We start from the raw sequence: 27,281 nt of genomic DNA, 5'->3' as shown, positions 1-27,281 counted from the left end.
GAGCCAACTTGGAAGCTGACGGAAGACCGGTGAGAGGAATGAAGTGTGCCATCTTGGTGAACCGGTCAACTACCACCCAGATGGTATTGAACTTGTTGCACATGGGTAAATCTGTAATAAAATCCATCGACAAATGGGTCCAAGGTCGACGGGGAACAGATAGTGGAACCAGTTGCCCCGCAGGCGACTGGCGGGATACCTTATGTTGAGCACACTTTGGGCAAGATGCAATAAACTCCAAGACGTCCTTTTTCAGAGTTGGCCACCAATAGGACCTAGAGATAAACTCCAGGGTTTTTTGGATACCTGTATGTCCGGCAAAACGGGAAGCATGGGCCCAATGCATGAGCTTCTTCCTTAGCATCGGTTTCACAAAACTTTTCCCTGATGGGGGCGTAGAGTCCATCCCTACCGTGGAGAATGCCAACGGATTTATAATAGGATGCTTGTCTGAAGACTCTGACTCATTTTCTTGCTCCCATGAGCGGGAAAGGGCATCGGCCTTGCGATTCTGAGAGCCCGGACAGAACTGGAGTTTAAAGTCGAACCTGGAAAAGAAAAGTGCCCATCTGGCCTGACGAGGGTTAAGACATTGTGCGCCTTTCAGATATAAAAGGTTCTTGTGGTCTGTAAGTATGGTGATTGAATGAGAAGCTCCGTCCAACAGATACCTCCACTCTTCTAGAGCGAGCTTGATGGCTAGCAACTCCTGGTCGCCAATGGCATAGTTGCGCTCAGCTGGGGAGAACTTCCGGGAGAAGAAACTGCAAGGGTGTAAATGGCCATCTTTAGCCCTCTGAGATAACACCGCTCCTACTCCAACGGAGGAGGCATCCACCTCTAAGATGAAAGGAGAGTCGATGTCAGGCTGTTTCAGAACAGGCGCAGAGATGAACCTTTGTTTTAAAAGATGAAATGCTTGCATGGCTTCTTCAGACCACTTGGACGGGTTAGCACCCTTCTTAGTGAAAGCAGTAATAGGCGCCACAATGGTGGAAAAGTCTCGTATAAACTTTCGGTAATAGTTGGCGAACCCTAAGAACCTCTGGACCCCTTTGAGGGTTAAGGGTACCGGCCAATTTTGGATTGCTTGTAGTTTCTCAGGATCCATCTCTAGTCCGGAACCGGACACAATGTACCCTAGAAACGGAATGGACTTGACTTCAAAGACGCATTTTTCTAATTTGCAATAGAGATGATTGACACGGAGACGGGACAGAACCTCTTTAACCCAAAAACGATGTTCCTCTAAATCGTTGGCAAAAATGAGGATATCGTCTAGATAGACCACGACATGACGGTATAGAATGTCTCTGAAGATCTCATTGACAAAATGCTGGAAGACAGCTGGAGCATTGCTCAATCCGAAGGGCATGACGAGGTACTCATAATGTCCGTCACGGGTGTTAAAGGCGGTCTTCCACTCGTCACCCTCACGGATCCGGATGAGATTGTATGCACCTCTCAAGTCCAGCTTTGTAAAGATGGTAGCTCCGCTAACTCTGTCAAAGAGCTCAGTAATCAGGGGTAAAGGATAACGGTTCTTGATGGTAATGTCGTTCAAACCTCTGTAGTCGATGCACGGCCGCAGACCACCATCTTTCTTTTTTACAAAAAAGAAGCCTGCGCCGGCTGGAGAAGAAGAAGGTCGAATGAACCCCTTTGCTAGGTTCTCTTTAATATATTCCTCCATAGAATGCGTCTCAGGCAGAGACAACGGATAAGTTCGGCCTCGAGGTGGAACCTTCCCTGGAACGAGATCAATCGGGCAGTCCCATTCTCTATGAGGAGGAAGGATATCAGCAGAAGCTTTACTGAACACATCCGTGAAATCTTGATATGGAGGAGGTGGAACATCAGACGACCTGGGGGAGGAAGAACAGACAGGCAATACTTTAAACAAACATGTCTCAGCACAGGAGGAACCCCATGCCAGGATTTGTGTAGTCGTCCAATCAATTGTAGGATTGTGAAGACGGAGCCATGGAAGGCCCAGGACCACAGGATGTGTGGCTCTTGGAATCACTAAAAAAGAAATAAGTTCGGAATGAAGAACTCCCACTCTCAGACGAACTGGTAGAGTCCTTAAAGAAATAACTGCATCAAAAATTTTGCTGCCATCCACGGCAGTTAAAGAAATGGACGAAGGAAGTCTCTCGGTGGGTAGGGACCACCGTTTAACATAGGCTTCGGTAATAAAGTTCCCAGCTGCTCCGGAATCAAGGAGGGCAATGACGTTCTGATAACGTTGAGCAACTTGAAGCGAGACTGGGAGATTACAATCTTGAGGAGATGGAGAGGAGATCATTACTCCTAGCCGGCCCTCTCCTTGGCGAGCTAGGATTTGGAGTTTCCCGGACGTTTGGGACAGGCATTAATGGTGTGAGACGGAGCTGCACAATAGAGACAGAGAGACTCGGAGAGACGTCTTCGGCGCTCAGCAGGAGTTAAACGGGAACGGCCCAGTTGCATGGGCTCATCTTTAGATGGTGACAGTTGACGAGGAGGAGGAGCAGAAGATTTTGGAGCAGATGATCTTCCACGCTCAGTTGCTGTCTCTCTGAAACGTAAATCAACTTTCGTGCAGAGTGAGATTAGCTCATCTAACTTAGAAGGTAAGTCTCTGGTAGCTAACTCATCTTTAATACGCTCAGATAAGCCATGCCAGAATGCAGCATACAGGGCCTCGTCGTTCCATGCCAGTTCGGATGCCAGGATCTGGAACTGTATCAGATATTGTCCTACAGTACGTGACCCCTGGCGTAAACGGAGAATCTCGGATGAAGCTGAGGTTACCCGGCCTGGCTCGTCGAAGATGCGCCTGAATGTTGACACGAAGGCAGTGTAGGAAGATAGCAGGGTGTCGGACCTCTCCCATAACGGTGATGCCCAATCAAGGGCTGAGCCACTGAGAAGAGAAATAATGTAGGCAATTTTTGTACGGTCACTGGGAAAACTGCCAGGTTGTAGCTCAAACTGAATCTCACACTGGTTGAGAAATCCCCTGCAGAATCTTGGAGATCCGTCAAATTTTGCTGGCGTTGGAAGATGAAGACGTGGAGCAGAAATGGGTAAGGTGGGTGGGGTTATAGCTGGAGTCACTGTGGTTGACGCACCAGACGCGCCTGATCCACGGAGAGTTGTCTGAATCCCATCCAGCCGAGTAGAGAGATCCTGGAGACAGCGGATGATGTGGCCCTGTGCAGCCTCCTGATGTTCTAGTCGGGCTGCCAGTTCTTGCATCGGCCTGGCCGCTTGATCCTGGTCTCCGGCTGGATTCATTAGGTCAGTGCTTACTGTCACAACTGAGGGCCTGAGCTGACGGGAGGCAGCCTCAGTTGTAGGGGCTGAGATGTACCGGAACCTGGGAGGTTGTATCAGACCCCTGGACATGTAAGTAACATGAATAATAACTGCCCGAAGGCGTGACCACGACAACTTGGATAAAAGTCAATGATGTTTATTATGACAACTCCGCAACACAGCAGCAGTAAAAGAAAACGTAAAAGTCAGCAAAGAATAAATACAGTTCCTGGGTACTACAGGATGGCAGGAGCCACAGGGCACTGGTAGTGTGAGATAGTTCTTATGATCTTCTAGATGGAAAGTCCTTACCAGGCCCGACTGTAGCAATGGAGATAACCCAGGATTGTGCCAGCTGGTGTTCCAGGAAAAGCTGGGTTGCTGAAGATAAAACGGCTGCTGTGGATACTGGCTGGAACCAGACTGTTGTTAGCACGGAGTGGATACTGGCTGGAACCAGTTAAATAATAAATGAACTTGGGAGCGATGAAATATGAACTGAAATGTAGAACTTGAGAGCGGAGAAATAATAATACCGGTGGAGAGTGGTAAAGTGTAGAAAGGACACCGGCCCTTTAAGAGAAGCTGTACTCTGCTGGAAGCTGAGCTGGAAGCAGGTAATGTTGTAGCTGGAAACAGATGAATCCACAATGGATTGGAGAGTCAGGCTACACCGCAGGTGGAATGCTGGTGCGGGTCTCTATGGTGGAAGTCTTGAGACAGGAGCTGGAACCTGGAAGACAATCACAGGAGAGAGACAAACAGGAACTAGGTTTGACAACCAAAGCACTGACGCCTTCCTTGCTCAGGCACAGTGTATTTATACCTGCAGCAAGGAAGGGATTGGCTAGGCAATTATGCAGATTATCAATACTGAGAACAGATTGGTGGAAATGATCAGCTGACAGAATCCAAGATGGCTGCGCCCATGCAGACACTTGGAGGGAAGTTTGGTTTGTAATCCATGTGGTAATGAAAACAGTAATGGCGGCGCCGGCCACCGGAGACAGGAGGCGCCAGGCTGACAGATGCACATCCAACCACGCGGACACAGCGGAGGCCGCGGCTGACGTAATCGCCACCCAGACACTCTGCATGCAGAAGCTCAGGGACGGCGGCGGAGGCCGCGGGAGACGCCATGCCAGGTGTAATATGGCGTTTACTGTGACAGCGTCCCAGAGTGACAGGAGAGGATACAGGAATGTACACATCAGGATAACAGATGGGATCCGGTCCTGGAGCGCTGAGCCAGCCTTAGGAGGCATCTGATGGGTAAGAAATAGCGTCCAGATACCCGGATCGTGACAGCACCCCCCCCTTTAGGAGTGGCCCCAGGACACTTCTTTGGCTTTTGAGGAAACTTGGAATGGAATCTCCGGACCAAGGCAGGAGCATGGACATCAGAAGCATTGGTCCATGAACGTTCCTCAGGACCATAACCCTTCCAGTCAATAAGATATTGTAGTTGACCGTAACGGTGACGTGAGTCCAGGATCTTGGCCACTTCATACTCAACGCCTCGTTGAGTTTGGACTTTCGGAGTTGGAGGAAGTGAGGAATGAAACCGATTCAAGATCAGCGGTTTCAACAGGGAAACATGGAATGTCCTGGGTATTTTTAAGAAGGGAGGCAACTGGAGTCTGTAAGCAACAGGATTGATGACTTGTTCAATCTTGAAAGGACCGATATAGCGAGGTGCAAACTTCATACTGGGAACTCTTAACCTCAAATTCTTCGTGGATAACCATACCCGATCACCCACCTTGAGAGCAGGAACTGCTCGACGCTTCTTATCCGCAAACTTCTTGTACCTGAACGATGCCTTGAGCAGAGCTGATCGTACGCTCTTCCAGATATTGGCAAACTGATGCAAGGTGATATCCACTGCGGGAACAGAAGTTGCTGGAAGCGGTTGGAACTCAGGGACTTTAGGGTGGAATCCAAAGTTAGTGAAGAATGGTGTTGAAGCAGATGAAGAATGATACTGGTTGTTATGACAGAACTCGGCCCAGGGAAGTAATTGAACCCAGTCATCTTGAGAGGAGGACACATAGATGCGGAGGAAGGCCTCCAAGTCCTGATTCACCCTCTCGGTTTGACCATTGGTCTGAGGATGGTAAGCCGTGGAAAACTTTAGCTTGACTTGGAGGACTTGACATAAACTTCGCCAGAATTTGGCTGTGAATTGAACTCCTCGATCTGAGATAATTTCTTCAGGAAGACCGTGGAGTCGGAAGATCTCTTGTATGAATACTTGAGCCAACTTGGAAGCTGACGGAAGACCGGTGAGAGGAATGAAGTGTGCCATCTTGGTGAACCGGTCAACTACCACCCAGATGGTATTGAACTTGTTGCACATGGGTAAATCTGTAATAAAATCCATCGACAAATGGGTCCAAGGTCGACGGGGAACAGATAGTGGAACCAGTTGCCCCGCAGGCGACTGGCGGGATACCTTATGTTGAGCACACTTTGGGCAAGATGCAATAAACTCCAAGACGTCCTTTTTCAGAGTTGGCCACCAATAGGACCTAGAGATAAACTCCAGGGTTTTTTGGATACCTGTATGTCCGGCAAAACGGGAAGCATGGGCCCAATGCATGAGCTTCTTCCTTAGCATCGGTTTCACAAAACTTTTCCCTGATGGGGGCGTAGAGTCCATCCCTACCGTGGAGAATGCCAACGGATTTATAATAGGATGCTTGTCTGAAGACTCTGACTCATTTTCTTGCTCCCATGAGCGGGAAAGGGCATCGGCCTTGCGATTCTGAGAGCCCGGACAGAACTGGAGTTTAAAGTCGAACCTGGAAAAGAAAAGTGCCCATCTGGCCTGACGAGGGTTAAGACATTGTGCGCCTTTCAGATATAAAAGGTTCTTGTGGTCTGTAAGTATGGTGATTGAATGAGAAGCTCCGTCCAACAGATACCTCCACTCTTCTAGAGCGAGCTTGATGGCTAGCAACTCCTGGTCGCCAATGGCATAGTTGCGCTCAGCTGGGGAGAACTTCCGGGAGAAGAAACTGCAAGGGTGTAAATGGCCATCTTTAGCCCTCTGAGATAACACCGCTCCTACTCCAACGGAGGAGGCATCCACCTCTAAGATGAAAGGAGAGTCGATGTCAGGCTGTTTCAGAACAGGCGCAGAGATGAACCTTTGTTTTAAAAGATGAAATGCTTGCATGGCTTCTTCAGACCACTTGGACGGGTTAGCACCCTTCTTAGTGAAAGCAGTAATAGGCGCCACAATGGTGGAAAAGTCTCGTATAAACTTTCGGTAATAGTTGGCGAACCCTAAGAACCTCTGGACCCCTTTGAGGGTTAAGGGTACCGGCCAATTTTGGATTGCTTGTAGTTTCTCAGGATCCATCTCTAGTCCGGAACCGGACACAATGTACCCTAGAAACGGAATGGACTTGACTTCAAAGACGCATTTTTCTAATTTGCAATAGAGATGATTGACACGGAGACGGGACAGAACCTCTTTAACCCAAAAACGATGTTCCTCTAAATCGTTGGCAAAAATGAGGATATCGTCTAGATAGACCACGACATGACGGTATAGAATGTCTCTGAAGATCTCATTGACAAAATGCTGGAAGACAGCTGGAGCATTGCTCAATCCGAAGGGCATGACGAGGTACTCATAATGTCCGTCACGGGTGTTAAAGGCGGTCTTCCACTCGTCACCCTCACGGATCCGGATGAGATTGTATGCACCTCTCAAGTCCAGCTTTGTAAAGATGGTAGCTCCGCTAACTCTGTCAAAGAGCTCAGTAATCAGGGGTAAAGGATAACGGCTCTTGATGGTAATGTCGTTCAAACCTCTGTAGTCGATGCACGGCCGCAGACCACCATCTTTCTTTTTTACAAAAAAGAAGCCTGCGCCGGCTGGAGAAGAAGAAGGTCGAATGAACCCCTTTGCTAGGTTCTCTTTAATATATTCCTCCATAGAATGCGTCTCAGGCAGAGACAACGGATAAGTTCGGCCTCGAGGTGGAACCTTCCCTGGAACGAGATCAATCGGGCAGTCCCATTCTCTATGAGGAGGAAGGATATCAGCAGAAGCTTTACTGAACACATCCGTGAAATCTTGATATGGAGGAGGTGGAACATCAGACGACCTGGGGGAGGAAGAACAGACAGGCAATACTTTAAACAAACATGTCTCAGCACAGGAGGAACCCCATGCCAGGATTTGTGTAGTCGTCCAATCAATTGTAGGATTGTGAAGACGGAGCCATGGAAGGCCCAGGACCACAGGATGTGTGGCTCTTGGAATCACTAAAAAAGAAATAAGTTCGGAATGAAGAACTCCCACTCTCAGACGAACTGGTAGAGTCCTTAAAGAAATAACTGCATCAAAAATTTTGCTGCCATCCACGGCAGTTAAAGAAATGGACGAAGGAAGTCTCTCGGTGGGTAGGGACCACCGTTTAACATAGGCTTCGGTAATAAAGTTCCCAGCTGCTCCGGAATCAAGGAGGGCAATTACGTTCCGATAACGTTGAGCAACTTGAAGCGAGACTGGGAGATTACAATCTTGAGGAGATGGAGAGGAGATCATTACTCCTAGCCGGCCCTCTCCTTGGCGAGCTAGGATTTGGAGTTTCCCGGACGTTTGGGACAGGCATTAATGGTGTGAGACGGAGCTGCACAATAGAGACAGAGAGACTCGGAGAGACGTCTTCGGCGCTCAGCAGGAGTTAAACGGGAACGGCCCAGTTGCATGGGCTCATCTTTAGATGGTGACAGTTGACGAGGAGGAGGAGCAGAAGATTTTGGAGCAGATGATCTTCCACGCTCAGTTGCTGTCTCTCTGAAACGTAAATCAACTTTCGTGCAGAGTGAGATTAGCTCATCTAACTTAGAAGGTAAGTCTCTGGTAGCTAACTCATCTTTAATACGCTCAGATAAGCCATGCCAGAATGCAGCATACAGGGCCTCGTCGTTCCATGCCAGTTCGGATGCCAGGATCTGGAACTGTATCAGATATTGTCCTACAGTACGTGACCCCTGGCGTAAACGGAGAATCTCGGATGAAGCTGAGGTTACCCGGCCTGGCTCGTCGAAGATGCGCCTGAATGTTGACACGAAGGCAGTGTAGGAAGATAGCAGGGTGTCGGACCTCTCCCATAACGGTGATGCCCAATCAAGGGCTGAGCCACTGAGAAGAGAAATAATGTAGGCAATTTTTGTACGGTCACTGGGAAAACTGCCAGGTTGTAGCTCAAACTGAATCTCACACTGGTTGAGAAATCCCCTGCAGAATCTTGGAGATCCGTCAAATTTTGCTGGCGTTGGAAGATGAAGACGTGGAGCAGAAATGGGTAAGGTGGGTGGGGTTATAGCTGGAGTCACTGTGGTTGACGCACCAGACGCGCCTGATCCACGGAGAGTTGTCTGAATCCCATCCAGCTGAGTAGAGAGATCCTGGAGACAGCGGATGATGTGGCCCTGTGCAGCCTCCTGATGTTCTAGTCGGGCTGCCAGTTCTTGCATCGGCCTGGCCGCTTGATCCTGGTCTCCGGCTGGATTCATTAGGTCAGTGCTTACTGTCACAACTGAGGGCCTGAGCTGACGGGAGGCAGCCTCAGTTGTAGGGGCTGAGATGTACCGGAACCTGGGAGGTTGTATCAGACCCCTGGACATGTAAGTAACATGAATAATAACTGCCCGAAGGCGTGACCACGACAACTTGGATAAAAGTCAATGATGTTTATTATGACAACTCCGCAACACAGCAGCAGTAAAAGAAAACGTAAAAGTCAGCAAAGAATAAATACAGTTCCTGGGTACTACAGGATGGCAGGAGCCACAGGGCACTGGTAGTGTGAGATAGTTCTTATGATCTTCTAGATGGAAAGTCCTTACCAGGCCCGACTGTAGCAATGGAGATAACCCAGGATTGTGCCAGCTGGTGTTCCAGGAAAAGCTGGGTTGCTGAAGATAAAACGGCTGCTGTGGATACTGGCTGGAACCAGACTGTTGTTAGCACGGAGTGGATACTGGCTGGAACCAGTTAAATAATAAATGAACTTGGGAGCGATGAAATATGAACTGAAATGTAGAACTTGAGAGCGGAGAAATAATAATACCGGTGGAGAGTGGTAAAGTGTAGAAAGGACACCGGCCCTTTAAGAGAAGCTGTACTCTGCTGGAAGCTGAGCTGGAAGCAGGTAATGTTGTAGCTGGAAACAGATGAATCCACAATGGATTGGAGAGTCAGGCTACACCGCAGGTGGAATGCTGGTGCGGGTCTCTATGGTGGAAGTCTTGAGACAGGAGCTGGAACCTGGAAGACAATCACAGGAGAGAGACAAACAGGAACTAGGTTTGACAACCAAAGCACTGACGCCTTCCTTGCTCAGGCACTGTGTATTTATACCTGCAGCAAGGAAGGGATTGGCTAGGCAATTATGCAGATTATCAATACTGAGAACAGATTGGTGGAAATGATCATCTGACAGAATCCAAGATGGCTGCGCCCATGCAGACACTTGGAGGGAAGTTTGGTTTGTAATCCATGTGGTAATGAAAACAGTAATGGCGGCGCCGGCCACCGGAGACAGGAGGCGCCAGGCTGACAGATGCACATCCAACCACGCGGACACAGCGGAGGCCGCGGCTGACGTAATCGCCACCCAGACACTCTGCATGCAGAAGCTCAGGGACGGCGGCGGAGGCCGCGGGAGACGCCATGCCAGGTGTAATATGGCGTTTACTGTGACAGCGTCCCAGAGTGACAGGAGAGGATACAGGAATGTACACATCAGGATAACAGATGGGATCCGGTCCTGGAGCGCTGAGCCAGCCTTAGGAGGCATCTGATGGGTAAGAAATGGCGTCCAGATACCCGTATCGTGACACTGGTGATGTTGGGCATGCAAAACAATTGGATTAGACTTAACATTTATGTAGCTGTTTCTAGCAAAAAAAAAAAATTGGTTGCTATGGCCAACATCACATCTGAAAATTAAATAAAATAACTAACGTTACCTCCACGTGCTTGCTGTTGGTGATTATTACAAGGATGACTGTTTATTTGTAACACATTTTTTTTGGCTGTGCACAAACAGTGGGGCAGATGTATTAACCTGGAGAAGGCATAAGGAAGTGATAAACCCGTGATATGTGCAAGGTGATAAAGGCACCAGCCAAACAGCTCCAATATGTAAATTAACAGTTAGGATCTGTTTGGCTGCTGCCTTTATCACCTTGCACATATCACTGGTTTATCACTTCCTTATGCCTTCTCCAGGTTAATACATCTACCCCACTGTTTTTTAACATTTTTACAATTAATTGTTATGTTTACTCACCAGACAGCTGAGGGGATTGTGGATCCTCGCTTTGTGGACTGGCCAAAATGGCTTGTGGTGGCAGGGACGACACTGTAGAGATGCGCCGTTGTGGTGGTGAGGATGCTGCTGGAGATTCAGCCTCAATCCGGCATCTCTTTGTAGGCATCTTATGGAGACTATCCGAGCCCTGTGATGGTCGTCTTAGTGGAGGGGTGTTTGATGAAGAAGGACCTATGTGATAAGATAAACATTAACATTCTGCTTTTCTATGTGTTTTCCGAATATGTGTATACACTAAATTCTTACCTGCATCGCCAGCATCTGCATCTCTTGGCAGTGTGGGTTGTGGCCTGGCTGTGCTGCGTCTCTTTCGTACTGTAGAAATATGAAGATTGTCCTTATGAACATTCTATTATGTTTATGTTTATGCAAAATCCTTATTGTGATGTAAACATATGATGAACCTGATGAGAAGTAAACAAAACTATGCTTATGCTTTTCTGCCTGTCTTCATTGGGTGTGTGTATACTTAAATTATGAAACAATTACACCAACCAATCCATACACAAAGGTGCAGAAATAACAATATTATAGTACTTAACACCCAACCGTGGTAGCTTAACACAACCAGAATATTGCTCTGTATTTCACATTTGTTTGCTGCTAATAACCAAACAGTACCCCCAAATATATGCGCAAAATTGTAAGCATCAAATTAAAATATGCATGAAAAAACACATCAACCACACAAAGGACAACCCAGAACAACACACAATAACCATAAGTCCATTTAAAAAATACAAAAAAAAATATGCAAAACACATGACTCACACTTCATTTAAAGACACCAACAACAATTTACTTTTTTATAAAAAAAACAGAAAAAGACCAAGGTCACCTGCTAAAATGACAATACAAAAGGATAAAAACATAACTATTTGTGATTAAAACTACATCACCAACACATTAGAAGAATGAACCAACTTACAATCACAATTAGCTAGAAGACATTACAGACAACTAAGGACAAAGCACAGATGTTTTAATTATAAATAAACAAAAATTTTAAACTCACCATCCTGCCTTGGGCGATCCGAATCCCGGACATGAGTCGCACCAACCACTTCTGGCGGAATAAGAGTACGCACAGGCTCCTCCCAATCCCGATAAGACGCTCGGAAGGGGTGGCCACCACCTGTTTGGCGTGCTGATTTAGCCTCCTTAGACATCTTAGCCTTGACACGGCGCTTGATGTCGCAGAATCGCTTACGACACGTGTCCTCGGTCCTCCTCACCACACCCTCACTATTAACTGCCACAACAACCTTCCCCCACAGAACACTCTTCCTGCGTGAAGATACCTTTGCAGCATCATAGCCAAACAGCTGTCGATGATGCCTCATCAGCTCCCGCACCAATGCCATATTCTCTGCGTAGCTGAATTTGACATTGCGGCCCGTCTTTGTAGTGGTGCATGGCTGCGGAGCCACAGCACCATCACTGTCACTATCACTCGAGGCCACAGCAGCAACCTCCCCCTCCACCTCACTCACCTCCTCCCTCTCACTCACCTCCTCCGCCACACTCACCTCCTCCGCCACACTCACCTCCTCCAACACACTCACCTCCTCCACCACACTCACCTCCTCCACCACACTCACCTCCTCCACCACACTCAGCTCTGACTGGGACATATTCAGGACAAACAACAAATAACACTGAGAAAAAAAAACAGTAAACACACTCCTCCACTACCACTACACACCAAACACACTCACTCACAAACAATGACAATAGACGTAAAAAAAAAACAAAGACAAAAAACTAGACAGACTTTTAAATAACTACACAACAAGTATGACAAGACTACTTACATACACAGTACAGCACTCAACAATCGCAAAGAACCTCCTCAAAACCGCCAAAAACTCCTATCAACTCACCAACTCCAAACACACCTTCCTCTCACCTCTCCACTAGCTAAACCCACGAGGTGCGGACGGTTTGGGGCAGTTTTATAGTAATGAGCACAGACACTCCTCCATCACGAACCAAACCAATCATGGACGAGTGACAAAAACGAAACGTAGAAAAAAAATGCGTCCGGGAACGGAAAAACACTGCCGTAACCGAAAAATGACGCAGTCGGAAAAAAAAACAGAGAACACGGACGCAAATCCACAAAATCGGCCGCATTCTACCATGGAAAAACACGAATGACATAGACATCGAAAAATGGAAATAATCAAAACACGACAGCATAGTAAATGAGGCGTAATAAATTAAAAAAGTTGCAGATTCACACATTCGATGTCATTCGTGTTTAAACTTTAATCTCATTCTGAAAAATATGAATTTTAGTAAATATACCCCAAGAATGGAAATATAAGAACTGTTTGAACTTGTAGCAACAATAAACAAGTAGGAAGAAAAAAAAAAGAATGCAAGTACACCACCATATGTAGATGTGGAAGCAGTTACGGCCAGCATACAAACTATAGAAAATAATAAAAATATGAAAAATATGATTGTAACCTATATATGTACTAATGAATGTTGAAGTTTTATTTAGGAGGAGAAGGTGACCTGATTGTTTTCAGCCATTTCTCATGCACCCAGAGGAGTATCCAACCGGTAAAAGAAGAGCAGTAGCCTGTGGGGGAAGTGGCTGAGACCAGTGGAACAGGTAAGTATGGTATCATTCGTGTACATATATAGTAAAACAAAAAAATATATATAAAAAAAAAATAATCAAGAAAGTAACGTCAGAAATGGAGAAAAAAACCTATCCGCACATTAGTATTCGCCAGTAGGAAAGCGGACAGAGACAAGGTAACCCCCGGGTATTTCTTTCAGTTACCATATAAGAAGTATTCATTCCTAGTAATGCCCCTAGTAAAGATGAGCTCGGAAATGTTTGTTGGACCATGTACAATACGGGATGAGAAGGATTGAGTGAATACTTCGCATGACCTAGAAGCTTGTTAAAAAATTTTTGTTTTTGTCTCTTGCAGAAATAGAAAACTCTCCATCTGGATAAGATCACTGGTAAACACTAATTCTGCAATGGGAGGTGGCTGTCTCTGTGCAAATGGACGGGCTCAATAAGGCATTGAGTGTCAGGGTGCAGACTTCTTTGCAAAATTGGAAAGGTCACAGTAGCTAATCTTAGATAGTGTGCTATTGAACATCACAAGAATAGTGCTAGGCGCAGAGAACAACAGGTGGAGAGGTTGAGGACGGTAAGTATACTAGCACATACAGGAAAGAACCATCAGTCCAAACCCCAGATCCCAAATGGTCAATAATATGTTACACTTGTAGGAAGGAAGGGCATTTTGCCAGAGATTGTAGGAGTAGTAGGACACAGTCAATATAGGTCCCCTAGACAGAAAACACAAGCCACATTATTAAACACATAGACGGGACCAAGGGACATATAGTAAGGAATCACGAGCCATATAGAAAACACAGATTCGGCTAATGGGAAGAACAAAATAAATGCAACATTACCCTTTGACAAAACTTGCTGGGGTTAAGATGGGGCCTCTAAACTTTTGCTTCTTTTTCCTAGCAGAAATGGCCCCTGATTAACTTAATTTTGTTAGATATGATATACATATACTATGCTCCCGCTCAGGAAGTACAAAGTATGTTAGACACCCACGAAGACTAATGTCGCATTCTGCTGTTCTAGATGCATGTCCATCACAGGTAGAGGAAATTATCTCACAGATACCAGGTTCCCTATGAACTTAGGATGGACAGGACACTGGATTGATGGTTGGGATAGTCCCAATAGCGATACGACAAACACAGAATTTTTTTTTAAGGGGAGTAGACCAAGTAGAGAATCACTTCCCCATAGTGCCCAATCCAGTTGTCAAATTTTTATAAAATCTTCTTCACCTCTACAAACTCATCTGTCACCAACCTCTATTCTGTTTCTCTACAGTTTTCCTCTTCATCTTTTGCGTTCACACAGGGTGGTACAATACATGGACACAATTACAGTTCAAACTCCACATGCCTAGGTCCTTCAGAGTTCTGCCCGAACCCAGTATATCTCAACAGCACGATGACACCAGTATTACTGCAGTGTGCCTTGTCATGCACAAAGGGTGGAGAATGTGAATACTGGTGAAGGGAAATTTTGTATAGACACGGATATGCCTGTTGGTGAATGGCAAACCTGACATTTTCTTTTTCATTTTCTTCTTCTTTCTCTCCTCTAGAGATGTTTCTTTTTTTCTTCTTTTTTTTGCGTTATGCTCATGGTACTCTACATTGCAAACACACGATAGTTAAATTAAGATACAAAAATATGTGTTCCCTACAGGAAAAGGCAGTCTGGAGGACAAAGGGGTATGGCCAGGAGTCCTCAGGACTGTGGACAGGTGGACACGGTAAGCCAGTAGCCCCCAGAGCATACCTTCCAAGTCTAGCTGAGGTGGCACACGGTCTGACTCATCTAGGCAAAGAGGGTAGGTGCAGGCTGATGAGAGCCTACTGGTGTGCGCCAGGATTCTATTCTCATGCAGGTAAGAGAGCAATGACCTGTCTTGCTTGCTTTAGGAAGAATATTGGTAAAGCAATACCAACAGAGCCATCCCATATCCCTCCTGCAGACTGATTTTTTCAGGAAATACAAATCGACTTTGTACAGTTAACACCCTTTAGGAATTATTGTTATGTATTGGTGTGCACTGATGTTTTCTCAAACTGGGTAGAGGCATTTCCTGCCACCACGGATGCTGCTGTGTTTACCGCAAAGGAAAATTGCGCAGAAATTTATGTGTAGTTATTGGTACCCCTAGAAGTAGGAGCAAAGTTTGAAATTGTACTATTGTGATCATAGATACTGCCACTAGTATTATGTAGCTTCAGAACCACTCCCAGATCTTCACGTAACGAATCACCCTCTTCAAAATTTGTTTTTGTTTTGGTATTTGTGTTTTTTTTGGTTGTTTTTGGAAGACAACCTCATGTCATGATTGATCCGCACAATGATCAGAAATACACCAATGAGGTGACAGTACAGTACCTTATTGAGATGAGCCAGCATTTGAGAACTTGACAAAAGAACTTGAAACTGTAGATTGCTGGTATGCCAAATACTAACTGTCTTGATTGTGAACCAAGAGACTGTGTGATTGTTCTTATGCTCAGGTTGCCTAATAGACAGGTGGGAAGGACCATACCAAGTTTTGTTGACAGCACTATCCCAGTGAAAGTAGCCGAGAGAGAGACTTGGGTCCACGATTCCCATTGCAGGAAAGTCGGTAGTCCGGAAGGAACTCGTAAATGGAGTGAGATCGCAAAAGTATCACCAGAGACTCTGTTCCGTGAAGACTGAGAGGCGGCACTGTTGAACACTACCTGAGCGTACTAAAGGATTGCAGAAAGACCAGTCATTGTAATTGATTTGTTATGAACAAGAGTTGTTTTGTTCTATTTCTCTTTTCTCTCTTTCCCGCTGATGAACATTTTCTTTCAGCATATTCTATTTTTGCAAGGTTTTTTTATGAGGAGTCGAGTGTGGGACTGGAACTGGTTCTGGAGGAAGGAGTGATTTCCTTATAGGATCCCAGGATTAGCCGATCAGTTTGTTAATATCAGAGAAAAATCAAAGGTCTAGTAGTTATGGAGTTCAGAGGTAATCAGGAACAATCAGACAATGGCTATTAACACATTGCAGATAAAGAGCTCATTAATATATGTGGAAGAAAGGTTTATGAGTGGCTCTCCCCGAACTCCGAAGGTTTATGTTATTTAGGAAGGACACTACTTATAACCCTTGTTCAATGATTAAGCAGACCTAGCATATGTTCCAGAAATGGAAACAATGTTCAGAAAATGATAGGAATATGTAGATCATGAAAATTTTATGTCACTTTCACGATTTGTTTGTGTCTTCTTCATCTACCCAGCAGAACCTCAATCGAACCCAAACATCAGTGTACAAAGACGTAGGTACATGTATGTGTGAAATGTTCGTCGCAAATCAGACATTATAGGCCAAAGCACTGTCCCAGCATACTCTATAGGTTGAATGTTGTCCCACCCAACCAGTGGTCCCGTGACCGCCGAGTGCATATAGAGGATGTCTCGTCCTCCTCCCTGTCTTCCCCAAATAAAGTCAAGTGTCTGATTTGCGAAATGCATACATACTTGTGTCTAGGTCACCGATTATTGTAGGAAATATTTTTTTTCTTATGTTAATAATTGATGGCAGTTATTGTTTGCTGCCAAAGGGTGGACTGTCGAAGTCAAAAATATTACATAAAAAGAACATACAAACTACACACATATAAGTAGCTATACTTGCAAATACGCGCAGCGAGCACAGCAATATATGGTAACACATGCATTTACACGGACATGCCACAGAGATGGATTCAACATTTATTTCATACAGTACATAATTATAATAATATCAAGCGCCAGACATCATGATGATTTAAAATTATATAATGAAGTAATGTCATGTATGTGTATTATTTGAACGAAACCAGATACACCTGTCATATTTGGTATTAAAGCAAGCAGATTAATGTGTAGATTCATTTGATACTTGTTATTAAGTTGTAGGACATTGCAACAAATAATTATGATTAAATGTATAAAAGCTAAAATCATTTTTATTAGAACAATAGATATTCCAAACAGGTAGTGGACAGGAAGCTCAGGCCAGCCCCTTTGGACGTCCCCAAGGCTGAACCTGATTAGCATATACAAAGAGACTAGTGACTCATCATGAATGAGTAAGTTTCTTCCCCAAAAAAACTAGATAACACATTGCTGATCACACAGGAGCTCAGTTCCTGTTTTGGTCTCAGCGTAAGGTGGAGTCCCAGCATGATTTTACAGAGAGAGAGAGAGAGACATAAGCATTGAGGGAATGGTATTGTATTGCTGGCCTGTAACTGTATGTAACTAACTGTATGTAACTGTATGTTTTAACTGCTTACTGTGTGAGTGTAACCACGTAACTATAGGTATACTGTACATTGTAATATATATTGAATCCATATCCTTCTAATAACAAAATATATACATCAATGAGCTTTGGAACTCAGATAATGTGTGGGTGTATTGTTTTCTCTTATGGGATGCACTGTTTTGCGATGTACAGCGCACTTTTATTGTATATGGTAATAAGATGCGCCTGGTGTCTGCAATATATATTAGAGTGGGCATTTTAAATATTTGTGAGAAAGCAATTTGGCATTCACAGAAGCAAGACCTAGCACCATGATAGTGGCTGGTGGGTTGGGTGAGGGAGGTTTCAGAAGTGATTTAAATGTATTAAAAAGTAATTTGGGGTTAGAGGCTTGAGCAGAGATGAGGGTTTAAAAATATGTTTGTTTGGCAGAGTCCAGGGCATTACGATAAGAGTGGTAGACAGTCTTATATGTGAGAAAGTCGCTTGTAATACGAAATTTATGCCACTGACATTTAATTTTCCGTTGTAGGTGTCTTGTTAATTTAGAGTGCCACGGTTTACATCTAGACCTACGTGGAGTGTGATGGGTAGCTAGAGCCACTTGATCAAGGACTATTTCTAGAGTCTGGTTCAGATGCGATACAGCAGTCTAAGGAGAAGTAAACGCAGAAATAGGTGAGAGCAGTTGTTGCAGAGAGGTGGGCAGTTCTTTAAAATTAATTGTGTTAATATTTCTGCGGGTTTGAGGAGGCTTAGAGGACTTCAATGACTTTGAGTTAGAAGTAATGGTGGAGAGCATGCAGGTGATAAGGTTGTGATCTGAGAGAGGGAAAGGGGTGTTAGTGAATTCAGAAACTGAGCATAGTCTGGTGAATACTAGATCAAGGTAGTGACCCTCCTGATGAGTAGAGGAGTCAGTCCATTTGGAGAGGCCGAGAGGAGGCTAGAGAGAGTAGTTTGGAGGCATGAGCAGCAGATTTTGGACTATCAATAACAATATTGAAATCACCCATGATGATGGTAGAGATGTCAGAGGATAGTAAGTGAGGGATCCAGGCGGAAAAATCTTTCAGAAATTGTTTGGGTTGCCCAGGTGGGCGATAGATAGCTGCAACACACAGAAAGAAATTAGTGTAAATCCTGATGGAATGTACTTCAAATTGAGAATGTGAGTGATAGTACCTGTGGTAGAACTGTGTATGCGAAAGATTGGGAAAGTAATAATCCAACCGCACCTCCTTTACTGTTACCAGGCATGGAGGTGTGTGTGAATTCGAGGCCACCATGAACCAGTGCTGCAGGGGAGGCCGTGTCTGATTGTGTGAGCCATGTTTCTGTGGGTGTAGTATGTTAAGCCAGCGCTTGGGATCCCGGCCGCCGGCATGCAGGCAGTGAGGTGAGCGCAAAAGAGCCCATTGCAGGCATGGTGGTGCACTACGGGCACCATGCTATTTATTCTCCCTCCAGGGGTGTCGTGGACACCCCAAGAGGGAGAATAGTTGTCGTTTTGCAGGCTGTCGGAATTCCGGCGTCTGCATGGTGAGTGCCGGGATCCCGACAGCCGGCATATCAAATGCCTCCTGTTTCTGTTACAGCAAGCAGATTGAAATTGTTAGATATGTTGAGGTCATGTATGGATGTTAATTTGTTACAAATGGAGCGTGCATTCCATAAGACAATTACATCCAACTCATTGATAATATAACAGATTCAATTTTTTTTTAACACCGGGCAATGCTGGGTACTTCAGCTAGTAAGATATACAAAGACAATAAGGGGAGGTAATCACGAGACTGCCTGTATGTATTCTACAATAAGTATGTACACAATAGTGATGGAAAACAACTGGTGGTGAAACACAAGTTAGGAAAGAGTTATTTAGACGTTTCTAAATAGAAAAATCTTCTTAAATAGCAGAATATTACAAGTAATTCTGTAACATATGAACAGCCTTGTAACAGAAGGAGCATGTTAAAACACTAAAATCATATTTTTATCTGTACCAGCTAGTTTGCGTTCTCTGCCTAGAGCCTGCCTTAAAACCATCACATATGCCTCATTGACCTACTTTGAGAAAAGATCATCTTGAGTAAAAATTAAGAGACACACAAATATCTCAAAGTTTAAGCATACTTTATCATTTTGAAGTTATACAAGTCTGTTTTAAAAGTTGAATTAATCTGCCAAGACACATACTGTAATTCATCCACATATATATTATGCTAATAAAAATAACTAGAAGCACAATGTGTAAGGAAACCACGAACACCTATACAGGGGTATGAGTAGAAATTTTTAAGGCCCATAGTCACATTTTAAAGGGCCCATCCAAAACACACACATACACCCGCTTTGTGTACACAACCCAATAACAGACAGTGAGTGGGACTCTTGCAGTCCCCAGACATAATAGAGGAACAAAACACATTGGAATGATTCTGGGACACCTCAATTGCAGAGGCAGATAAGCATACTCTTTTTTTTTAATAGTGTCCACTTTGTTTTTTAATTACAATTGTGTGCATCTTATGCTACACAATTGGAGGCTGTTATTTTTTCTTTTTTCATGTACAGTATATCAGTATAAACCCCTGCCAGTACTTCTGGGATAGTGGATACATTCCCATACCCAGAATACAAAAGAGAGATAGACACTACTCTGTGTCCAGGGCGCTCTAACGTGACAGTATATGATAGAAAATACGTTAGAAGTATTAATAATAATGATGCATCCCTTTTATATGAATTAGTAACCAGTTTCTTAGGTCATCCGTCAGGTGAAAAGTTCAACTTGAATTTTTAAAAACATCATGGTCAGTGTGGTCCTTAGGATGCATCCAATTCAGTAATAATGCAAAAAGCATTTCCAATGGGACAGAGCTTAATATAAAGAAAATAAAAATTAGCAAAAAATTATAAACATTGGACAAACTCAATACATTAAATCCACATTAAAAAAATCAAATTAAACTATTGAAAAAACACTTATACATTAATGAAACCATTTCAACTCAAAATCAAAATTTAGGCCATGGGGGCTCAAGCTGTTATACAAGTAAATACAGTTCATTTCAAACCTGGCTAATTTGGATATCACATCCTTTTTCCTCAAATTTCTCTTAATATGTTTGATACCATATAAACTGGTTATTCCAGACACAGAGCAATTATGTTTTTCTTTGAAGTAGGCTGAAAGGGAATGGGCCAATAGACCCTTCTTGATGTTCCTAATATGCAGGATTTAAATCACTGGTGTCGTTGGATTATCCACAATGATTAATTTGGCTACCTTAGAACAAATCGTACCCTTTTTCTTATATTCATTCCCCAACTCACTAAGTTTAGCTATGGTTGCATTAGTGGGACCATTTCTGAGCTTCTTATACTGTATGTCTGGGTGTCTTAGAATTTCACCCTCTTAATCAGCCAAATTCATCAGAACCCCTCCTCCCTTGTCAGTTGGTTTAATGACTACCTCTTTGAGCGGCTTCAAATCTTGCAATGCTTTCCTTTCTTTCAACGTAAGGTTAAAAGTTTTATTGGGTTTATTGTAAAGTTGTTCCAAGTCCTCAAGAATCAAGGAACCAAAAGTTTCAATGAAATGTCCCTGTATGTGTTTAGGGGATAAAAACGATGTTGCTTTAAAAGGAGAAACTGAGGGTTCTTCAACCACAGACACATCCTCTTTATTAGAAAAAAAATATTTATTGTTATTTTCCGTGAATACCTTTACACATCAAGGTAGAGTTCAAAAGGGTTAATTGGATTAGTTAGGGAATATTTGAGGCACTTCTCTAGAACTGAGGTTTCATGCTCTGACAAAGTATGTGTACATAAATTAATTTTTTTACAGTAGCACCATGTTCTCCACTTTTTTTACATACAGTAGGGGGCACAGTGTTGTCCTGTTTATTTGTTGTCTTTCTAGATTTACGTTTACATCTACTTTTATGGGGTTTCCATACACCACCCCTTTTCCCCCTGTGGGAATAGACCAAATTTACCTGTATCTGTTTAAATGCTGTTTGTTCCCTAAAAAACGGTTTTGACCACTGGTTGTTGCCAATGGGGAAAAATTATTCTCCAAATGCTTTGGAGATTCCTGGGGATGGTGATATTTGTTCCTAGGATTTCTAAGCAGACCTTCCCTCCATTCTGGTGTTCTATCTCTGTAGGATCTATTATCACCCCTTGAGGAAAACATATTGGGGGATCAAAGGTGGCAACATTAGATCTCTCCTTTAGTATAATAATTGATCCCCCCATCTGCTGTAGTTCTTCTATTCGGATTCAAATGTTTACAGGGTGGGACCATTCTTTTAAATGCTGGTACCCTTCTTGTATCTTAAGAGTATTATTCTTATCAGATCTTGAGGTGCACAGATCAACTTGATCCAATCTATCTCTATTGAACTTTAATTTCTTATCTATCAATAGTTTCTGTGATCTTCTTATTTTAATCTCAATCTCTCTTTCAAAAGATCTATATTCCTCGGATTCAGAAAAAGGTGAAGCAAGAGATTTATATTCTGCAATCTCCCCATCAAGCTTATTAAATTCTCTTTTCCTTTCTTTTGTAACTAACCACATTAGAGACAGGGAACAGTTGTCAATAGTCCCTTACCATTCCCTTTGAAAATCCTCACTAGCCATATTGAAAGTAGAGGTTTTAGTAATTCTCAGTCCCCATGGAACAAAATCCTGTGAAAGGTACTTTTCTAGTGTAGCTATTTCCCACCACATCCTACTTTCTTTGAGAAGTGTGGTTTCCAATTTATTTATAATGTCTTCAAGATCATAATCAATAAAATCAGTGCATTCCTGATTGCTTCCAAAGGCTTTCTCAAGTGCATTGAGACGTTCCTCTCTAAAGGAAAACATGTTCAGATGCTGCAGATTAGATGAAACTTCCAATGGTGATATAGATTACAAAGAAAAAAAAAATGGAAGGCTCTCCTACTTGGCGCAGAAGCTGTCCGTACACTGAGAGTGTCAAAAATAAATGTCACCACATTTATGTAACCAGAATACAAAATATAGACACTGCTGTGTGTCCAGGGCACTCTATCGTGACAGTATATGAAAGAAAATACGTTATAAGTATTAATGATAATAATACATCCCTTTTATACGAATTAGTAACCAGTTCCTTAGGTCATCTGTCAGGTGGAATGTTCAACTTGTATCTTTAAAATCTTCAACTCGTCCTAGACATATTCTCCAGGATCATGCAGGAAAGGAAATAAAGAAAGAAATGTGTCGACCAATCTTAACCTGATCAATGAAGTCACAAAACACTACAGTTGATCCAAGAAAGGGAGCGTAGCCCACTCACACAAATTTAGGTAGGTATGTACACATCACGGTTTCTTTAGCAGATAACAGGTTATCGTATGCGAATATGCACTTTCATAAGATAAGGTAAGTATAGAAGCAAGACTTGTGTACCAAACACTCACACTTGATTAGGATTTAGAAAACATATAAAAGGCATCTTTTTTTGTGAGGTTTCCAATGAACTAACGAGGTGCATACCCCAATTTACATAGATTATTCATAGATGACTCCTATCAAGGTATCTTTCATTCTGTAAATCCTCCATTTAGGAATGGTTCCAAAAAGGCATTTCTCAAGATAGCAAATATTGAAAAAAGGTCTGTAGAGACCAAAATGGGTCAATGATTTCCGTGATGATACTGTGAGTTGTCTTCAGGAAGCACATATAAATTTGCTCTTTTGGATTATTTTAGAGAATTTTTTATTTTTTAAAACATTTTATGGTTTTAAAGTATCTTTTCTTTGTATATGTGAAACCTCTTTTCATGTCTGTGGAATATTAAAATCTTTTTTTTATATACCTGAACATGGGAAATATTTATTTTTAATACTTGTGCCTTTCTGGTGTATTTTCTTTTAATGAGATATATATTTCTTTTGATGTATTTGCCTTTTGTGGATCTTTTAAACTTTGTGTCCAATTCACAATGTCACTTCCTGCTACTCCTTCTATTGGCTACCTGTATCATAAATACCAGGGCTCCCCACAGTGCAGACACATCTTGACAAAGGTCTGTAGAGACCGAAAAGTGTTGATGATTTCTGTACTGTGAGTAGCCTTGAGGAAGCACATATAAATTTTGCTCTTTTGGATTATTTTAGAGAATTGTATTTTTTAATTTTATTTTTATTTTGAATTTTTTTTTATGGTTTTAAAGTTTTTTTTTGTGTATGGTGGAACCTTCTTGAGAAATGTCTTTTTGGAACCATTCCTAAGTGGAAGATATACTGAATGAAAGATACCTTGATAGGAGTCATCTATGAATAATCTATGTGAGTTGGGGTACGCACCTCGTTAGTTCATTGGAAACCTCACAAAAAAAGATACATTTATATGTTTTCTACATCCTAATCAAGTGTGAGTATTTGGTACTCAAAAGTCTTGCTTCTATACTTACCCTATCATCTTATGAAAGTGGCACATTCACATAAGATAACCGGTTATCTGCTAAAGAAACCGTGATGTGTACATACCTACCTAAATTTGTGTGAGTAGGATACGCTCCCTTTCTTGGATCCACTGTAGTGTTTTGTGACTTAATTGATTGGGTAAAGATTGGTCTACACATTTGTCTTTTTTTATTTCCTATCCTGCATGATCCTGGAGAATCTGTCTACAATGAGCTGAAGTTTTTAAAGATACAAGTTGAACTTTCCACCTGACGGATGACCTAAAGAACTCTTTACTAATTCTATAAAAGGAATGTATTATTATTATTATTATTATTATTACTTATAACGTTGTATTTTCTATCATATACTGTCATGTTAGCGCGCCCCGGACAAAGAGTAGTGTCTATCTCTCTTTTGTATTCTGGTTACATAAATGTGGTGACATTTATTTGTGCTACTCTCTGTATACGCACAGCTTCTGCACCAAGTAGGAAAGCCTTCCATTTTTTTAATGTTTTTATTTTTCATTTTATTCCCATACCCAGACTGCACATCTAAGCAAAACATTGGTACGTAGTAACCAGTATCTATTTTAGCACAGTTTCTTCATTTGGAGTGTTTCATTCATCTACTGTATTGAGTGTATTTATTTACTGTATAAAAAAAATATTTTCTACTGAATCACTTCATTCTTTCTAAAAACTGTTATGCACAAAAACACTTTTAACTGATATATTGTCAAAATTATACAATTTATATATTTTTCCCTCTTTCGTGGACTTGTATTAACATCAACCAATGACGGGCTGGATATTACTAAGGGAGATTACTATGAAAGCACGGGACTCAAAAGGAATCACATGGATTGGTAAAAGATTTTTTGTTATCACACTAAAACACATTTCTAGCCATTTTTTATCTATGTTGCGGGAATTCAGCAGACAACTGAATATTGAAGGGAGCATGACTGGGTCAACACTTATGTACAGTTTGAGACTTTATTTTTGGTTTTATTTTTTTTGCTTGGGACTTTTATATTTTATATATTTAGACTATTTTCTTTGGATTATATGCATACAGATGGGTCCTCAGTTATCTTGACCAGTTTTCTGTGCCTAGTCACAACATGATTTATTAGCATAAACCCTTCATCTATTGTTCTCAGCTGCAATGCAATACAGAGAACAATACAGCAGGGGATTAAATCATTAAAGGAGGGGATTAACTCTGACTGGCCAGTCTCCGTTAATCCTATTAAAGGTCAAGATAAATTTGGACCCATCTGTATACACATAATTGCTTTGTATTTTATGTAAATCCACATAGAGATTGCACTTTTTACACATACTAAACCTTACATAGGACCCAATTCAGACGTGAATGCTTCTGTGCGTTTTTGCAGCAGTCTGCGATCAGATAGCCACCGCCCATAGAGAGTGAGAACCCATCCCGTGCAAGTGTGTGAATGCATGTATACGCCGTGAAAAACTTTGCCAAGTCTGCAAATCCATTTGCAACTCACTCACCATCTAATGATTTTTCTAGTCTGTGCTCCTACAGCGCGATACAAACAGGCTGATTGGGTCCGGAGCTGACGTCACACACCCACCCTGAAAACACTTGGGCATGCCTGCATTTTTCCAGACACTCCCTGAACATGGCCAGTTACAACCCACAAATGTCCTCTTCCTGTCAATCACCTTGCCTGTGCGATCAGCCCTTTCGCACCATCCTGTCGCTGTTTGGCGATGTGCCTGCGCATTGCGGTGCATACGCATGCGCAGTCATTCGATAATCATCCAACATGTGATTTTGCACAACAGTGATCAGGTCTGAATCAGGCCCATAGTTAGGTGCATAAATATTTGGACACAATCAATTTTGCTAATTTTTGTTTTGTAAGCTACTACAATTGATTTGAAGTTAAACAATGGCGATGCAATTGAAGTGCAGACTTGCAGCTTAAATTCAAGGGGTTGAACAAAAATATTGCATGAAACGTATAGCAATTGCAACCATTTTTAAACACAGTCCCTGTTTTCAGGGGCTTAAATGCAATTGCACAAACTAACATAATCATAAAATCAGAGGCAGCTCCTACCTTTAAGAAGGAGGGGGGCTACCACGGGCCAGGTCCTGGGGAGAGGATAGAGCAACTGTTTCGCCAGTTGGGTCCCATGACCGCACATGCGCAGTCAAGTTGCAGCTTGATTGTGCATGCACAAACCCTGGCTTCTAAGATCTGTATTGGCATGCACTGATCTCTACTAGGCAATCGAAGCCCAGCCTGGCAGTCCCGGAGGGAGGAGACACCTCCCAATGGTCTGTCTGTACTTGGGTTGACTGGCAGGTAGGACTTCTAATAGAAGGCATCACTGCCAGTCACTGTGTAGCCAATGCAGTCACAGACTGCAACTGGCTCACTCCCTGTAGTGGTGCATTTACTGGGGGTGTGGGGGGGCTGCATAAGTAAAATCCACCACTGAACAAAAATTTGAGAATACTTTGCATTCAATGACTGCCTAGCGTCCGGAACAAATGGACATAATCAAATGCTGTGTTTCCTCCTTTGTTATGCATTGCAGGCTTTAATTGCAGATGTCTCCCATTTTTTGTTTGTGGTTCTTTCTGCTTGTAGTATTGTCTTCAGCAAGTGAAATGCATGCTTGATCAGGCTGAGATCAGGTGAATGACTTAGCCATTGCATAATATTCCACTTCTTTGCCTTAAATACTCCTTGGGTCCTTTCTCAGTACGTTTTGGGTTAATGTACATTTGAACTGTGAAGCACTGCCCAATCAACTTTGCAGAAATCGACTGAATCTAAGCAATAACAATATATATCTATACACTTCAGAATTCATCCAGCTGCTCCTGTCTTCTGTCACATCATAATTAAACATTAGTGACCCAGTGCCATTGGAAGCCATCCAGGAACATTCCATCACACTGCTTCCACCATGTTTTACACGAGCCATTCCAAGCATACTCCATACTTTTTCATTCCTATCATTCTGGTACAAGTTGATCTTAATTTCATCTGCCTAAAGAATGCTGTTGTAGAACTGGGCTGGCTTTTTTAGATTTTGTTTTGGCAAAGTCGAATCTGGCCTTTCCATTTCTGAGGCTTTTGAATGGTTTGCACCTTGCGGTGAACCCTCTGTATTTACTTTTGTGAAGTCTTTTTATGGTTGACTAGGATAATAATATCCCTGCCCCCTGGGGAGCATACCAAACTGTTGATTGGGACACTCCTAAGGTTCCCACTATCTTTTTGATGC

General features: G+C 42.9%; 1 long non-coding RNA gene across 1 annotated transcript in view; it reads right to left on the bottom strand.

Moving 5' to 3' along the window:
- Positions 1-19,567: 19,567 nt before the first annotated feature.
- LOC134927626 (uncharacterized) overlaps positions 19,568-27,281 on the bottom strand; it is a 78,347-nt gene continuing 70,633 nt past the window's right edge. The window contains exon 3 of the long non-coding RNA XR_010177688.1: positions 19,568-20,430. This is a non-coding gene — a long non-coding RNA (uncharacterized LOC134927626). The remainder of the gene's footprint in view (positions 20,431-27,281) is intronic.

The sequence above is a fragment of the Pseudophryne corroboree genome, chromosome 5 (assembly GCF_028390025.1).
Source record: "Pseudophryne corroboree isolate aPseCor3 chromosome 5, aPseCor3.hap2, whole genome shotgun sequence".
In the NCBI taxonomy this organism is placed as follows: domain Eukaryota; kingdom Metazoa; phylum Chordata; class Amphibia; order Anura; family Myobatrachidae; genus Pseudophryne; species Pseudophryne corroboree.
Note: the sequence above shows the minus strand (reverse complement) of the source record. Positions and strands in the feature narration are given on the sequence as shown.